The sequence below is a fragment of the Notechis scutatus genome, chromosome 1 (genome assembly GCF_049901735.1).
Source record: "Notechis scutatus isolate UNSWTSFEM ecotype Mainland chromosome 1, rNotScu1.2, whole genome shotgun sequence".
In the NCBI taxonomy this organism is placed as follows: Eukaryota; Metazoa; Chordata; class Lepidosauria; order Squamata; family Elapidae; genus Notechis; species Notechis scutatus.
The window spans coordinates 180,792,447-180,806,819 of record NC_142009.1 but is presented as its reverse complement, the minus strand read 5'-3'; the positions used below and the strand labels follow the sequence as shown (position 1 = coordinate 180,806,819).

The following is a 14,373-nucleotide window of genomic DNA, read 5'->3' as shown; positions in this document are numbered from 1 at the left end:
GCAAGGAGGTATAATGGGGTTTTTGTTTTCTTATTAGCTTTTTGACTGTCACTTTTGAATGGTATGTAGATGTTATTTATCCCTATGTGGCCATTTGATGTCAGATTTGTCCAAGTGCCACCTGAAAGGTTTGGTTTGAGTGGCTTGGTCAAGGATGCTCACAGTTTCCCAGTTGAAACTATGATTAAGTCTGATCATGTGTTGTGCAATTAAGGAGTTTTTTAGCATCTCTTTTGACTGCTAGTTGCTGTTCATGGATGTGCTCAGCTAATTTCCTGCTCGTCTGTCTTACATAGTGGTTGTCACAGTCTTTAGACTGTGTGTTGTAGATGATTCCTGTGTTTTGTTCTAGGCTACTGAGTGTTTTGGTTTACTTAAGATATTTTGTTGGTATGTGTGCTATATTACTGACATGCAGTTATAATAGTCTGTCAGTGGTTTCTGAAATGTTTTAATGTATGGCAGTATTATTCAGCTTGTATTAGTTGTGCAGTATAGTGTTAATGACTAGGCACTTTTAATAGAGGCATGTGTATCCATTTTGCTGGAAACTGTATAGATGATTGTTTCTCTGATATTGAGGATTGCTGCAGTATGTTTTTGCTAGTCTAAATAATGTTCTTGCACAGCTTCTCTTGGGGAAGTTTTGGTTGTTACTATGGTAGTGGAGCACTTGGTTGGTGTGGATGCTTTTATAATGTACTTATGTTTCTAATTTGCCATCATTGCTTCTGCTGATGAGGATATCAAGGGAGAGTACTGTTGTTTCTCCAAGGGAATTTTATTCCCTTGAATATGCAGTTGATAGATTCATGTTCTTCTCTTTTGTAAGAATTACTAGTCCTCCTTTGACCCAGCCCTTCCTATTGCCTATCCAAATGGCAGAATGAGCAATAGTTTGCTCTTTCATAGCATATAAATAATTACTCTGCTCAAAATCATTGGACAGGAGAAGGTTTAATTACCAACCTTTCCATTGTAGTTCTTTCCATACAATCAATAGTTTTCTTACTATTAATAGGAAAAAGTTCTATTGATCAGGATTATGGGAGTGGAGGCAGAACTTCAATTTCCTTTTTTGTTGCTGTTTGAAGCACATAAATAACTCTCATAATCAAAATTTGAGAAACAAGGAAGCTTCAATTACCCATCAAAGAGTCCATTAGAATACAGAACAAAAACTTTCAAGACTATTTGTTAGCTGGAAGAAAGTGCAGTCTCCCCATTTGCATAAGTGAAATTAACTTTCTCCTTTACAGCAGGGAGACTGTCTTCAAAAGCCAGCTTTTAAAGATTCATTTCCAGTCTCTTTCTCCTTGTATGCTAGTTTGGATAGGAAAATGTCATGCATATATAATCTTTATGGACCTTTAGCTGATTATGTTGGAAATGGTACTGCAATAAATAAAAACATGCATGATAGTAAATAAAATATATTAGCACTGGAATACTACATGTTTGAAGATTAAGAAAAAAATCTCATTGACTGCATTTTCTGTGGTCCACATCATGAATATTAATTAATATCAATAGAAACCTGCATATACTGTAGATCTATAAACTGATAGCTAATCACAGATATAGGATCAGCTAACAAGCTTGAAATCGCAAGAGTTCACAGAACTCTTCCTAAATTTGATTATTTCAATAACATATTTATACAATATTAAAATTATTAATATTGTGTTGTTTAAATAACCTGGAGTTTTGGAAATAAAGGGGAAAGAAATATTGTATCAATATTATTTACAATTTAAGATATTGATTCAAATATTTGACTTTTTTTTATACAAAAGTGATTTGAGTGTGGCTGTTGACCAAGTGGGTGACCACAAGCTGAACATTGTGAGTGCATGTATGGTCTTGTTAAATTTTCTTGTTGATTTTTTTCTGAGACTATACCTAGTAAGAAAAGTTATGGTTTCATTTCAAATTTTAATTCTAAAATATTTTGCATTGTATTATATTTATCTTTCCACATGTGATAAAACGTTCCTTCTCTTTCATGGCACATCCAACATTTGTTATGTTAAATGTTTATAGAGTTGCATACATCTGTTGAACATTTTGTACCAATTTTCCTTTAGGTTATAACTTGTTGTATGTTTTACAGATTTAGTTCACAATTCTTCCCATTGTTGTGCTCTAACTGTTTTTTAAAACATTTTTATCCATTGTATAATACGGCTTTTACTTTCTTCTGTCTCTGCATCAGGTCTAAGTAAAATTTTGTATCTATATCCTCACAGTGATGTATGATTCTTTTTTTTTTCTTCAAACCCTTCTTCTTTTTTGGAGATATGAGGGGAAAATACGACAATATTTCATCTTTATCCACATTTTTAAAGTTCACATTTTGTGAGTCACTGAAATCAATCAGAAATAGTATTACAGCAAAATGAGCAACTATTTTGCTATGGGGTACTGGATCAGGTACTGAGTGCAACACTTCTCCAGATCCAAGAGAATTAAACTACAATTTTAAATTCATCAAACAGAGAATTTCATTTCATGTGTAACATGCCTTTTCAAAACTACCAGTCCTCAAATTCACGATTTCTATTCAGGAGAGAAGAATAAATGAATAGGATAGAGCACTGTAATTAATTTAGGATCATAGGAACCTTAGGTATAACTTCAGGAATATAGAAACACAGTGTCCAAATTAAATACAAAGCTAAAATTTATAATTTATGAAAGTGCATGTTTCATATGTAATCACGATCTGTTTCTGCGAAGTACACGTTATAAATTTATATTGAGCCCCAAAATAGTTGGTTAGCTTCTGATTTAATCAACCTATTATACTAACAATCTTCTTGGTTTTTTAAAAAAAGAATAGAAATCTGTTTTTTATAGAAAATTGGTTACAGGCAAACAACATCTGGTACTTGGAAAGCACTTATAAATAAAGCTGCAATTATTTTGGCAGACATGAGCACAGTATACACTATGATGAAAGGGAGATTGGATGGTAAGAACAATGTTAATGTACAATGAACATTCATTGGATGTTTTGCTGCCAAAGTAAAATGTAGTCATGAAGCTTAATTAATTTTGAAGCTTAATAAAATTTATTCATTGCACAACTGTGCCATTTCAAACATAAGAGATAGAAGTAAGTATTTGAATGCATTGCTACATAAAATTCCTATTACTACTGATGTGCAAGAAACAGTCCAATCCGGTTCAGGGCCCTAGTCTGGATCTCCAGAAATAGCTCACTTTGGTCAGGTCACTTTGAAGATGTGTTGTGAAGCCCTGACATGATAATGAACTTTGAAGTAAGGTAATGAAGAACAAAGAGCTTGATATTACACAGGGGATATGGATACAGAATAGTTGAAAAGTTGTTTTCTTATTTTTCAGCAAGTTATAGGATGAACATTAAGAGAAAAGGAGATCTCTATATGAATAAGGAGTGCAAACATTTTTAGAAGCAGTATGCAGGGAACAGAATTTGGAGAAATTTGCAGTGATAGTAGTTCCTAAGAGAAATAAGATCCATATGTTTTAGACAGACAGATTGAGTTTTTATTGCAAAGGAAACAATTGTTTTCACAAAGAATTGTTTCTTTGCATAAAGACTCCTCCATATTGTGCTGAAATATACTGTATATTGGAAAGAGAATGAGATGGAAATATAAATGATTATGGTACCTTTTTTATAATGTACAAATGTTAATAGGTTAGATTAGCTAATAAATACAGCATACATTCATGAGTGACAAACAGCCAAAAAAGTATGGATGTAGGTATTAGCCACAAAGATTTCTCCGTATTCTAATCTGCCATGATTGGTCATCCAACAATCACCCAGTCATTCTGATTCTGTGTTTGTCTAATATGTTCCTTTCTCACAATAACATTTAGTATAAATTGCTAATGACATATTTCTTCTTTTTGGTGAATTGGTTGTAGCTTCATTCTTTGCAAAGTGCTAGAGCATTTCATAAACAAAGACTAGCTCTCACTGAGGTCCAGAATCAGAATATATGGTCAAGACCAGCAATTTTTCCATGGAAATATGGAAATCTGTTCCAAATTCTGTCTTTCCATTTTAGGGGCAAAGCTAAGGTTGAGTATTTTGGGAATAATCTATTTGAGTATCTATCTCCTGATTTACAATGGGATAGAGACGCTAATGTATGATTCAAATGCTTCAGAAGAGCCAATTTTTAGTAGGATATGGGTAAGGCATCACACTAAAGCTAGGAAGTATAATCTCTAGTTCCACTTTAGGCATGAAGCCAGTTTGGGGTCTCTTAAGGTTACTCTCTCAGAGTCCTAGGAAGTGGACACTGGCCAACCGTATCTGAAAAAGAAAAAGAAAAAAAGATCACAGCAGGACTACTACTCTAGTCTTTAAAGTATGCTTTTAGAATGGAAATAAATAAATGCCAGTTCCCATTTGTGGCCTGTTTCTAGCCAAAGACATTATCAGGACATTGAATAACTAAAATAAGCTGTTTTGGTGGCATCTTATACAAAGAAATGTGCACGTAATTCGTTTCTTCAATCCTCATTTGCAAAATCAATAATATTTAGTAGTTGCAGGAAAAGGAACATTTTATTGTATATTTGTGTTGGTATATTTGTATTGTATTTGTGTATGTGTGTATTCATATCTCTATAATATTCAAGAAAATCCACAGACCTTCCATATATTAGCATAAATTAATGCAAATGATAATGTGTTTATATCTAAAGGGTTTTTATTTTTCAGAAGTAACAGTTGTAAAGAAAAAAATCATCATGAATGGAGTTTCTTAAAACATTTTCATTTCCCATATGTGTTATTTCAAATACTACTGAAAGTTTAAACCTACCTTGTAAATTCTGAAATTATATTTCAGAACTTTTGGTATTTTTAATTATTTAAAGGCTATCTTTGTAGGCTGTTGAATTTCTTTTCATTTATTAGACAGGATTAAAAGTGAATTTTGTTATAGGAAATATTTTATATGATATTTTATAATAGTCCCGCATTTTATTCACTCATAAATTAAAAGATGCTGTTTATAAAGTTCATTCCCGTATTTAGGAATTATTGCCTATTCCTCCACAAGTGGTATTCAGTTGGCTTAAATTGGCTGAAATTCACTAAAATCAAATGTGCTATGGTGAATCCTATAGGTTATGAACTTCAATACAGGAAAATATTTTTTCACTTTGTTACATTGGTTGTAACTTTAAGCCACAAGCTGACCAATTAAATGCCATTAAACTCTGCTTCTATCTCCCATTAAAATCAATAGTGTGTTAGGCTGTTATTTTGCTTCACAAAAACTAATACATCATAGTTTTTAATGACTTGGTAGCTTTCTATATACAGCAGGGCTTCTTGAACCTGGCAATATCACAACCTGCCTAAAATGGTAAATGTATTTTATGCCCCCTCATGGAAAGAGAGAGAGAGAGAGACAGAATGTGATAATGATAATGAAAAAGCTGTTCATGATAAATGGTCAATGTATGGCATCCATGTTTCTAAACTCACCTTTTTTTCTTTTTTTCTTTTTTCTTTTGCTTTCCTCTCTACTTTGTCTTCACAAACCTGTTGTGGGAAAATGCAAGGAAAAAGAGAAATAATTTTACCTGCATAAACCTGATTAGATTTTTACCTGTAAATTTGTTGCAACTACCTGGGGTGTCATCACCCAGTTAGAGAACCCATGATGCATATCTAGAGCTATCCAGAGGTGGCCTAACTCACTTTGAAGACCACATCCAAGACTCTGATGTTAGACCATATGTCCCGAAATAAGTGTAATTATTTGAGTCATTCATGAATCTGGAGCTTAGCTCAAATAGAATAGTGCATTCTGTTTGGGAGGATTCTCCATGTGAGCTGTTAAAATCCCATCTCCTCTTAGACATGAGTTCCTCTCTTCCTTCATTTAACAGAGAAAGTGCTTTAGGACTCGGCTGATGCACTGTAATCATAATCCTGTTTTTAATACACCAACTTACCAACAGGTTGTGCTCAAGCTTTATTTAATGGAGAGATGTACAGACACTCAGTTCAACAAACTCCTCCCACCTTATGACTGAAGAGGGCCTACTCCAAGCTATTTGTAGAGTCGTGAGATATGCTAGCCATTTGATTGGTTCCATTGTCATATTTTTCTGGCCTTCCCTTCTGGAAATAGCAATCTGTATGTCTTACTCTTTTGACCACAGCAGCCACCTTGCTCAGGCAGCACCCATAATATTCTCAAAATGCCGAGTAAACTTTACACTCACAAATTAAAGGGAGTATATCCATAAATATTTCTGAATGGCCTTCTTTGTTCTTTAATTGGTACCTGAAAGCAGGGATGAGATTCAAATTGTTTAACAACTAGTTCTGTGGGTGTGGTTTAATTGGTGGGTGTGGCTTGGTCATGTGACTGGGTGGGCGTGGCTAACTCAACGTCACTCACGTCAAGTGGTGCTTCTCCTTGCCTGGCATCTCAAGACAGTGAGGATGCTGCAATGGTCGTAAGTGTGAAAAACAGTCATAAATCACTTTTTTCAGTGCCATTGTAACTTTGAATGGTCACTATATGAACTGTTGTAAGTTAAGGATTACCAGTACAAAATACAAAAAAGCTTCTTTGCTTGAAAAAAGCTGTTCTAAATACAAATCATTAGATTAAAAATACCTGCAAGCCGGAGTTACAAATCAGGTAGGGTGCCAGAGCACTTTGAGGAATTAAAATAGTTAAAATGCAATGATAACTATCAGCAGCCAACTTTGCTCATAAAGTGAAACCCTTTAGCAGAAAGGTCATTTAAGCTTTCCAGAAAGAGCACACTCAGGAAAAGCAATCCTTAGATCCATTTGCACCATTAAAGATACCAGCTCACCTCACAAGATAACCTAAGAAAATTATCCAGATTTAAGGAAAGGTCACATGCCCCCCAGAAGGGCAGTAAAAATCAGTGCCAAGCTTGCATCCTGCCTCTTGGAAATACACCCCAAAAAGACAGTGCAAGATACCACTAAAGCCATGAAGGAAGACCCCTTCCCCAGATTGAAAAAGAAACCATGAGGCAGGAAAAAAATCAAACACAATACAAATAATTAAATCACGACAGTAGCTGTTGCTTATTAAACCAATTATCAAAACAAATAGACACAGGAACTAGCCAGATTTCTCAACCCAGTTTCTTTTCAGGAACAGAGATTAATCACCAAGCACAGAATTAAGGTTCACCAAACACCAGTTTTAGACCAAAACTCAGAAAGGGTATGTAAACTCACGTTTGAATGTCAATCTTTCTAGCTAGCCAAGAAGCTTTGCTGAATGTCACTCATCTTGATTCCTTGTCATTAAAAACACTTCTTTCCACAGCTCTACTTCGTTATTTAATTATTTCTTCAAAGTGCTGATCATTGTATGCCTGCTGGAAGTATTTCCAGGGGAGTATTTCCTCCCAACAGCAGTGTAAAAAGCTTAAAACAACCCTTCCCCTTTAAGAAAGTATCAAGAAAGAAAGAAAACCTCCTTCAGAGACAGTAAGTCTAGGCATACTGCCAAGAATGTAATAAAGGTGGGGGAAAAACAAAAGGAGATTTCTTCTAACTACAGGTTCTCGGAATTGCTTAGAAAGTTAACAAGGGGGTTCTATAGAACCTGTCAGAACCAGTAGAATCCCACCCCTGCCTGAAAGGTCTGTGTCCATGATTTTCTTTTTTGCCCCACAGGTTTTGATTTGGATAGCATGTATAAAGAAAATGGTCGGTTACTAACCCAAGTGCTTACACCTTTCCCCATCAGAGGAACTTTATGCAAATCAGCAATAAGCATGGCAAAACTTTTTTGCTTTGTGCATTGGCTTTGCTCATTTTGGCACAAATAATAAAATGCTAGTCATAGCCTGACAATTTTTGGACTGGAGCTCCATATCAAGCCTCCATTTTAGGTTAATAGAAACATATCTCATTTTTGTTGTTGTTGTTGTTCCTTGGTCTCTATTTTGATGTAAGTTGCTGACACAGAAAGGATTCAAGAAATATCATTTTAGTACTGCAGTCATGTGGATTCCGTTCTTATGGTCATTATACTGTTTTAATAAGGACCCATTTAGCTGTTTTTGTATCCAGATTTTCTGAAACCCTTGCATCCTTTGGATTAATAACTTTATTTTTATACTTTATAAAATCATCCATATAGCTATAGTTATTCACTTAGAAAGTCAGGTCCCAACCTGTGGTCCTCACACCAAAGTTCTGGGAATGGAAGAAGAGAATGCTGAACTTCAGAAAAACAGTAGAAACTTGTTTTCTCTTTATATCCAAACTGTGTTTCCTCCATATTCTGCAGTAGTCTGGCACAAAATAAAGGATGTTCACTGTTCTATGCCACATTCTGTGCTATAAAAACCAAGCTGTAAAATCATTACTTCTTAAAAGTTCAGCAAATAGCTAATTGGAAATCTTAGTTCAAAATCAACTTCATGTGTTTTAAGCATGGTAATGTTCCCAGATGAAACAAAGTTTAAAAAGCAACTGTCCAAAGAATGAAATTTAGTCTACTATCGGAGACTAATCAGAAAACAACAACTGAATGAAAAACTGCTGGTGACTTTCTACCACTGCACCATAGAGAGCATTTTAACTTACTGCACCCTGTATGGTTTGCCAGCTGCACAGTGGCAGATAGGAAAGCACTCCAGAGGGTTAACGTCATTGCCCAGAAGATCATTGATTGCCCTCTCCCCTCTTTGGAAGAGCTTTATAGCTCCCACTGCCTTAAGAAAGTTCAAAATATTCTCAAAGATCCATCTCATCCTGGGAACCCTTTTTTTTTTTTGAGCTATTACCATCTGGCAGATGGTACAGAATAATAAAAACAAGGACAAATAGGCTGAAAAACAGCTTCTATCCCAGGGCAGTAGCTCTTTTGAATTCTGCTGTATAGTGCAGTGTTGGTGCGGTGTTGGGGGGGGTTCGGTTCAATTTGTGGAGGGTAAAGGATGTGTGTTTGTGTTTACTTCATGGTCATGATGTGCACTGAAGATGGTGTTTGATTTTGTTGTACGAGGTGCAAGGACAATAAAGTAAACTAAACTAAACTTGTCTGGAATTGAAGAACACAAAAATAGCAGATTTTAAAGTATCTGAAGACATGACAAGAATCAATGGATGGAAACTAATCAAGGAGAGAAACAACCTAGAATTAAGGAGAAATTTCCTGACAGAACAATTAATCAGTGGAACAACTTGCCTCCAGAAGTTGTGGGTGCTCCAACACTGGAGGTTTTTAAGAAGAGATTGGACAACCATTTGTTTGAAATGGTATAGGGTTTCCTGTCTGAGGAGGAGGGGGTTGGACTAGAAGACCTTCAAGGTCCCTTCCAACCTGTTATTCTGTTCTGTTCTTCTGTTAAAGGGGGTCATGGTGGCTCATGTGGTAAGATGTTAGGCCTGCATACCACTGTGGATGGTGGCTTGATTCCCATGAGCAAATAAACTGTTTAGGGACAAGAAAGGAGCCTCCCCAGATTGCCTTCCAGCATTTAGGCATCCCACGGCTAAAGATAACACTGCCCGAAAAAATTCCTTTCACAGAGGCAGCCAGCCACCTTGGTGATTCCTGGCTAACATGTGCCATTTGCTTAAAAAAAAATCTGTTAAAATTAACACTATTGTTTCTCCTAGCTCTATTATGTTCATAATATAATGATTCTTTAGTAATTGTTTGCCCAGGGACGGGGGGAGGGAGTAACTGTGTTAGACAATCTATTTCTGATTCTGATGTTCACGTCCTTTTCTCAGCTGGATTGAGAGGGTTGAGCTCAAAATGTATTATGATCATTACCTAAATGATTGTTCATAATGATTTTACATTTCTCAACAACTCTCATGAGAGATAATTCTTTAATAAATCAAAGTAATCTTTAATATGTAAATGACATTTTTAAAATTAAGTTGTATTTTTAACTATTGTAACCTAATGTTCTATTGCAATTTCATTGAGTCTTGTATTTTTACACGTAGTCCTTGTTTAGCAACTACCTTATTTAGCAACCAAATGTGAGAAATCCTCACATTTACAACTTTTTCAGATTGTAAAACAAAGCAAAGCTGAAGTAAGATTGATAAGCACAATCTCAATTTCACTTAGGGGCTGCTTATGTTTGCTAAATAAGGACTACCTGTACCTAATGTACCAATGATGCATATTGTTGGAGCTTGTTTATACTTGACAAATTATATATATATATATATATATATATATATATATATATGCGTGTGTGTGTGTGTGTGTGTGTGTGTGTGTGTATAAAGTTTTCGCAGGTATTTATATGTATGGTATTCAGCTTTGTTCGGGTATTTTCCCATGTCATTATAGTTGTGCTTTTAAACACCAATCAAGCAGAACACAGCAAACTCCAAGACCAATAAACACAGACCAAGACTCCCAACCAATCAAGATGAAGAAAAAACCATTCTGGCACAGCATAGGCCAGCACCAAATTTAAAACAGAAATGGCTGTGAAAGTCTGACTCACAGACGAACACTATACAGAAGCCTGATGATGGCACATGAGATTCTGCCGAAATGTTGCTACAACTTTAAAAGCACAACTATAATGACGTGGGAAAATACCCGAACAAAGCTGAATATCATACATATAAATCCGCTGTGCCAGAATGGTTTTTTCTTCATCCTGATTGGTTGGGAGTCTTGGTCTGTGTTTATTGGTCTTGGAGTTTGCTGTGTTCTGCTTGTAACAAACGAGTACCTACCATGAAGAATGACACCAGACCCACACCCACGAGGGCCACACAAGATGCTACCACCACACCTCCACGTAGAAAGCAGACTCACACCCACACAGATGATGAGACACGACCACGGACCAGAAGCCGTACCACAGTTGCATCACTACCCGCTTCAAACCCCTCCGACCCATACATGAAGCGAACGGACGCCCACCATGAAGATGTGGCATGACCACAAATGCAAAGCCAAACAACAGGATCACAGCTCACCAGCTCAAATCCCCCGACAACTAAGAGCACAACCAAGCCCCAACCTGACCAGAACACACCCCCAGCCAATCAGAACACAGCCAAACCCCCAACCAATCAGAACACAGCCAAACCCTCAACCAATGAGAACATACCCCCACCCAATCAAAACACAACCAAGCCCCCACCCAATCAAGTCACACCCCCACTAGCAGTTAAAAGGAAGGAGCAGCTGCAAGCTCACATTACTCAGAGAAGCACAAAGCCGAAGACACAAGCCTGAAGATGACGAATGAGATTTCGTCGAAACGTTGCCAAGATACTTCCAATTTTACGCGGGAGAAAACCTGAATAACCAAAGATCCATATCTATATCTATATCTATATCTATATCTATCTATCTATCTATCTATCTATCTATCTATCTATCTATCTATCTATCTATCTATCTATCTATCTATGTTTTCTGAGGTTCTCGCAGGTATTTGTATGTGGATCTTTGGTTATTCCTGAAGATGACGAATGAGACTTCATCGAAACGTTGCCTAGACACTTCCAATCTTACGTGGGGAAAAAACCGAATAACCAAAGATCAATCTATCTATCTATCTATCTATCTATCTATCTATCTATCTATCTATCTATCTATCTATCTATCTATCTATCTATCTCTATCTATATGTTTTTTGAGGTTCTCGCGGGTATTTGTATGTGGATCTTTGGTTATTCGGGTTTTCTCCCGCGTAAGATTGGAAGTATCTAGGCAACGTTTCGATGAAGTCTCATTCATCATCTTCAGGCTTCTGTCTTCAGCTCTGTGCTTCTCAGAGTGATGTGAGCTTGCAGCTGCTTCTTCCTTTTAACTGCTAGTGGGGGTGTGACTTGATTGGGTGGGGGCTTGGCTGTGTTCTGATTGGGTGGGGGTGTGTTCTCATTGGTTGGGGTTTGGCTGTGTTCTGATTGGTTGGGGGTTGGCCATGTTCTGATTGGCTGGAGGTGTGTTCTGTTCAGGTGGGGGCTTGGTTGTGCTCAGGTTGGTCTTAGTTACTGGGGGATTTGAGCTGGTGAGCTGTGATCTTGCTGTTTGGCTTCGAGTTTGTGGTCGTGCTGCATCTTCATGGTGGGGGTCAGTTCGCTTCATGTGTGGCTCAGGGGGGTTTGAAGTGGGTAGTGATGCAGCTGCAGTGCGGCTTCTGGTCTGTGGTCGTGTCTCATCTTCTGTGTGGGTGTGAGTCTGCTTTTACGTGGAAGTGTGGTGGTGGCATCTTGTGTGGCCCTCGTGGGTGTGGGTCTGGTGTCATTCATCATGTTAGGTACTCGTCTGTTCATGAGGGCGGGTTTCCAAATGGCTGGTAAACGGGAGGTGTCATCTCTTTTATTCATGCTGTGTGGGCATTTTTCTATCTCTATGGCTTCTCTGATTATTCTGTTGTTGAAGTGTTTGGTTTTGGCGATAGTTCTGGTATTTTTAAAGTCAATCTCATGTCCTGTGGCTTTGAGGTGTTGGACCAGGGAAGAGGTCGGTTCTTCTTTTTTGATTGAGTTCTTATGTTCTTCAACGCGTGCACTTATTCTCCTGTTAGTTTGTCCAATGTATGTGGTGGGGCAGGCAGTGCAAGGGATTTTGTATACTCCTTGGTTTTCTAACTCGATTTTGTCTTTAGGGTTTCTTAGGATGGTGGATATTTTTCTGTTTGTGCAGAATGCTGTTTTAATGTTGTGTTTTTGGAGGATCTTGCTGATTTTGTCTGTAGTGCCTTTTATATATGGGAGGAGGGCTTTGCCGTTCTCTTGTTCTCTGTCTTGGATTTTGGTTGGGGTTTCTTTTTGGATTAGGTGGGTAATCTTCTTTCTTTGGAATCCATTGGCTGTTAGTACGTTGGTGAGAGTGTTTAGTTCGGTTTTTAGGTGTTGTTCATCAGCTAAGCATTTTGTTCTGGAGATGAGTGTCTCAGCTACGGAATTGATCTGTGCTGGGTGGTGGTGTGAGAGTGCATGTAGATAGCGGTTTGTATGTGTTTTCTTCTGGTAGATGGTGTGTCCTAGGGAGCCATTGGGTTTTTTGTACACCAAGACATCCAGGAAGGGAAGTTGATTGTTAGCTTCTGTTTCCATGGTGAATTGTATTTTGGGGTGTAGGCTGTTGAGGTGTGTGAGAAAGTTGTTCAGTTTTTCTTTCCCGTGTGGCCAGATTATGAAGGTGTCATCTACGTATCTGAGCCAGAGTTTGGGTTTGTGATCATATTTTTCTAGAGCTTGTGTTTCAAAGTGTTCCATGTAGAGGTTTGCGATGACAGGTGAGAGGGGTGATCCCATGGGTGCTCCTTCTATTTGTTTGTATTTTTGTCCGTTGTAGGTGAAGTATGTATTAGATAGACAGTGGTTGGTCAGATCTAGGATGTGCTGGGGGGGGGTTGTATTTGTTTTGGATGGCTGTCAAGGCTTCTTTTATTGGCACTTGGGTGAAGAGGGATATGACATCGAAGCTCACTAGTAGGTCGCTGGGTTGTAAGTTTTGTTTCTTTATGATCTCGATGAACTGGAATGAGTTTCTTTGGCATAAAGAAACAAAACTTACAACACAGCGACCTACTAGTGAGCTTCGATGTCATATCCCTCTTCACCCAAGTGCCAATAAAATATTTATATATTTATATATTTATATTTATATATCTGTAGCTGCTTATCATGAGAAAGCTCAGTTTCTATATATACACAGCATTTGATCTCAGCAAAAACATTAATGTATTCCTATTTACCCTATCAAAAAAGTGTGGAATGTATTTCTGGTTTTAATTGCTGTACTGCTCCTTCATGTTTTTCCCCCACTCCTGCTTATGGCAACTCGAAAACAGGCGTAGGAATGCTTTACGAGTTGACATTTATCAAATTTGTAGACAGTTCAAAGCTAGGAGAGATGGCTAATACTTGGGAGGAAAGGAAAGGCTATAATGGTAGGCATAAACAGAATGTAGTTTAAAGCTTGCAGAAAAGAAGTTGAGAGGACACAATAGCTGTCTTTGAATGCCTGAATAGCAATCATATTGGAGAAAGTTCAGAATCACTCTTCTTTGCTCCACAGAATAAGACTAGATAATGGGATGAAACCTGAAGGATGTAGACACGGATTAGACTTTAGGACAGTGTTCTCCAACCTTTTTGGGTTGGAGGCCCAGCACAGGCGGGAGGGAGAGGGAATGGTTTTGTGCAAGGAACAGGTGTATCCTCATGTACGCACACAGCTTCATTTGCAAGCACCCACCACTCTCATTAGGAGGGTTGTAAGCACCAGTGCCCACTGCTCACCCAAGTGGGGCTGTGAGTACTGGTGCCCACTGATTAAAGGGTAGTTATAAATGGCATCAAATCTACTTAGAGAGACATATTGATTACCTGAAAATCATAGG

At 37.5% G+C, this 14,373-nt stretch overlaps 1 protein-coding gene across 8 annotated transcripts in view; it reads left to right on the top strand.

Moving 5' to 3' along the window:
* Positions 1-14,373, top strand: part of GULP1 (GULP PTB domain containing engulfment adaptor 1) — a 143,729-nt gene that overhangs the window by 89,352 nt on the left and 40,004 nt on the right. The gene's annotated exons all lie outside the window — the stretch shown is intronic.